The sequence below is a fragment of the Octopus bimaculoides genome, chromosome 1 (assembly GCF_001194135.2).
Source record: "Octopus bimaculoides isolate UCB-OBI-ISO-001 chromosome 1, ASM119413v2, whole genome shotgun sequence".
NCBI classification, from domain to species: domain Eukaryota; kingdom Metazoa; phylum Mollusca; class Cephalopoda; order Octopoda; family Octopodidae; genus Octopus; species Octopus bimaculoides.
In genome coordinates, this window is record NC_068981.1 from 156212122 (window position 1) to 156216702 (window position 4581).

Here is a 4581-nt window from a genome sequence, read left to right on the forward strand (position 1 = left end):
CTGCTAACGTAGAACGAAAAAGGTATCAATTTGAAGAAGAATCTGCAAAGACCATAGACACAGCTCCTTCTTCCGTCTGAAATCTTTAAAATAAGTAAGTAAATAAATAAATAAATAAATAAATAAAATCTAATTGAAAGAGTCGAAGAAATTACAAAAATGAGATGGCAGTTTTAGTATGAGAAAAGATATATATTTTTTGCAAGTATCGTTAGAGCATCGATATTTTTTCCAGATCTTTACGTCCTGAGTTCAAATCCTGCCGGAGTCAATTTTGCCTTTCAACATTGTGGAATCGATAGGACAAAGTGTGATGCCAGTCAATAAAGTGCTGGGATTGAAATTTTAGAGGTGATTTGAAACCGAACTGCCAGATAACCGGTCACGCATCACGATCAACCCACAGTAGTTTCACATGATCGGTCTATCAAGCAACCAATCAACGTCAAACCATCGCGTGATTCAATCTTTTAGAATTTTCACTTTGTACTCTATAAAAAAGCCGCTTTTGATGGTAATTGCAGAATGTTGAGGCAGCTGCACGTTGTGTCTCCATTCTCACCACAGCCAGACAGTTAAGACGAGATGGCCGATAATCAACAGAAATTTTCGTCGCTATGAATATAACATAATTGCTTTCAGTTATGATGGACCAGCCACAGACTGTTGTATCATTAAGCTTGTAAACTCCAAGCAGTATGTCTCTCCTAGTATGTAATTATTGTTATTATTTGTAAATGACCAACACAGTCAAACTCTATGTACAATAATAAAATCTTCTGTTAACTATTCGCAGTTGTTGTCAGTTATTCCTTCAAGCACTCCGAGAAATGCTTTTTTATTCAGTAACTCAACCAGTCATCACTGCAGACCAGCCAACGACATAGTCACTCGTTGTAACACAATAATATCATCGACTACCCATTCTCGCCTTCAAAACTGTTAGCGTTGTGCCTATATTTGAAACAAATTATTACAATAATTGTTAGTGTTTTGTCGATGTAGGCATTGAGGTTATGCAGTCTATAAGTAGTCTGCAAGACTACTTATAGACTGGTAAGAAGTTTACTTCTCAACATCAAGGTTTCAGGTTCAGTCCCACTGCATGGCACCCTGGGCAAGTGCCTTCTACTATAGTTCCGGACCGACCAAGCCTTGTAAGTGGATTCGGCAGAAGAAAGGTGAAAGAAGCTTGTGGTATGCATGTATGCGCGCGCGCATGTGTGTGTTATCTCTTCCCGCCACCGCTTAACAACCGGTGCTAATTTATTTATGATTCCGTAACTTAGCGTTTCAGCAAAAGAGATTCATAGAATAAATACCAGACTTAAATATAAGTACTGGGGTGATTTGTTCGATTAAAAGCCTTCAAGGCGATGCCCCAGTATGGTCGCAGTCCGACGACTGAAACAAGTAACAGACAAAGGCTAAAAGATACGTCATGCAGTGAAGAAAATTATCTAATTAAGTGATAATACTGATGCGGTGTGGGAAAGAACATATCAGCCTAGTGACAAATATGACCTTATCTGATCTTAATAAAATCGGGTGACAGCTTCGGACGGATTTCATTAAATCTCCTATTTAAATCTCCTCGGCAAAATATAGCTTTTTTTCGTACAGAGAGTACTGTACATGTGTTATCATCGAAAATGATGATAATAACTTAATTCTAATCATCAGATCATGATTGTTCTTTTCACTGCATAATTAACTAATTAGGTTGTTCCACAGACATGCTCGCACGCAACATGCTGAATATCAACAATATAAAATTAATAAAATTAAAGGTAATTATGATCAATTAAATGATTTTCCAATTTGAATTAAAATAGATAGTGGTGCATCTTGTTCGGCTATTCCGTATTCCTTTATTGATAAAATCAGTTCACCATTAGTTCACCCATCAAAGATTTTAACAATTTAAGACGATTCAGCACTGAAAATAAGGAAACCGGTATTGCTAAATTTTCATACAATCACACATGTTCGTCTGTAGAACAGACAAGGACCATTAAGTCATCCTTAGGATGAGTGATGACTTATGCGGTGACATTATCCGTGACCATTTTCAGTTCAGTGATAAGACCAAGTCAAGACGACTGGGGGTGGAGAGGGATGCAATGGATGACCAACATATCTTTACTTACCTCATCTTGGTCTCTGCAACCGCTTTCCCCTCTGTCGAACCATGGAGGTTACTTACGCAGAATTCGCTGGATTCAGCCTTCACATGCGTAAGTACGCAAGGTCTAATATTTTAATAAACCCATAGCTGAGACCATGACGGATACTAGTACTCTGGATAAGAGTTGACCTGGGAACAATAATGACTAAGTAATGGTTCCACACTTCTCAAAGCCTTGCTACTCCCGAACCAGGCCCCCACTTCCGGATGCAATTTAAAGTCTTACCTAGAACAATATAATGCTACAAACAATAATGATGCTATGAAGCAAAACTGTGGATTTCGATTCACCAAATGGCTTTGAAGTAATTGGAAGAGATGTCTTATATCAAGATACATGGGTAGCCATTGTGAAAGGTTATGCGGCTATCTTTCTTGTGAAGATGCTGAGTATGGGATAACTATTGCTTGTAAAGTGCCTTTCTGTTTACAAGAGGAAGTTTTAAAAAATAAGAAAGTGTTAAAGTAGCCTTGAGAGACTTGGTGTAATATCAACTTGTGACTGAAATACCGTCAGGTATAATTCGTTTGCAGCTTGGATAAGAAAAGAGGATAGGTTGTTTAATGTGTGCAGGTTACAAAGTTTGTTTATATACAAACATTGACACACATACTCCCAGTCAACTGTTGATTTAGATATTTTCTGGAATGACAGTTGTAACGTTATTCTCAACAATTGACCTAAATAATACATACTGGCAAATTCCATTGTTCGAAAACAAAATAAAACAAATATGAGTTATCAGTACATCTAACTATGTAAATGTCTGTTTGGGTCCATATACATTAGACACACACACACACACACACACATACATACGTGAGCGCGTGCATGCATGCATGCATGCGTGCATGCATACATACATACATACATACATACATACATACATACATACATGCATACATACATACATACATGCATACATACATACATACATACATACATACATACATACATACATACATACATACATACATACATGCAGCGTGGATTTTCAGAAATTGCAGAAATCTCTTGTCGTTAGATGACGCGTGAGAGTTCTGCAATTTCTTGCTGAAATGATTCGTTTATAGTCATCAAATATTTGTGGTCACATAGGCACACTCCCTCCATCAAATCGACATTACCTGTACAGATGCACGATGTGTCACACGTCAGATGACGAAATGATCGCAGAGCAACGTGAAATTAAATGTTTTGCTCAAGAATATAACACAACGCCTGGTCTGGGAATCGAAATTACAATCTCGCAATCGTGAGTGCAACACCCTGACCACTAAGTCATGCGCCTTCACATACATATATGCATACATACATACATACATACATACATAGTGAAGGCGCGTGGCTTAGTGGTTAGGGCATTCGGCTCACGATCGGAAGGTCGTGAGTTCAATTCCCGGCGACGCGTTGTGTCCTTGAGCAAGACACTTTATTTCATGTTGCTCCAGTCCACTCAGCTTGCAAAAATGAGTAGTACCTGTATTTCAAAGGGCCGGCCTTGTCACACTCTGTGTCACGCTGAATCTCCCTGAGAACTACGTTAGGGGTACACGTGTCTGTGGATTGCTCAGCCACTTGCAAGTTAATTTCACGATCAAGCTGTTCCGTTGATCGTATCAGCTGAGACCCTCATCGTCGTAACCGACGGAGTGCTCCTTTTTTTTTTTACATACATACATACATACATACATACATACATACATATTGATTCATCCTCTACAATTGATCACGATATCAGAGACTATAAAATATGTAAGACCTTCTTATAATTCAAAGGTGATGGTTAAAACAAGAGACTTTCCTTCACAACCTTGCCGGTCAAAGTTTACTCTAAATTAAAAAGAAAAAAAAATGAACATGCATACATGTGTATTGACACATACATACATACATACATACATATATGTTGTTGTTGTTGTTGTTGTTGGCACTCCGTCGCTTACGACGTCGAGGGTTCCAGTTGATCCGATCAACGGAACATCTTGCTCGTGAAATTAACGTGCAAGTGGCTGAGCACACCACAGACACGTGTACCCTTAACGTAGTTCTCGGGGATATTCAGCGTGACACAGTGTGACAAGGCTGACCCTTTGAATTACAGGCACAACAGAAACAGGAAGTAAGAGTGAGAGAAAGTTGTGGTGGAAGAGTACAGCAGGGTTCGCCACCATCCCTTGCCGGAGCCTCGTGGAGCTTTTAAAATACATACATGCATACATACATACATACATACATACATACGTACTGCCTGAAATCAACTGCTTCTCTCTTTCTCTCTCTCTCTCTCTCTCTCCTTCTCTCTCTCTCTCGCACTCTCTTTCTCTCTTCCTCGCTCTCCCTTTCTCTCTCTCTCTGGTTCACTCTTTCAGGGCGGTGGTTGATGTAAAAG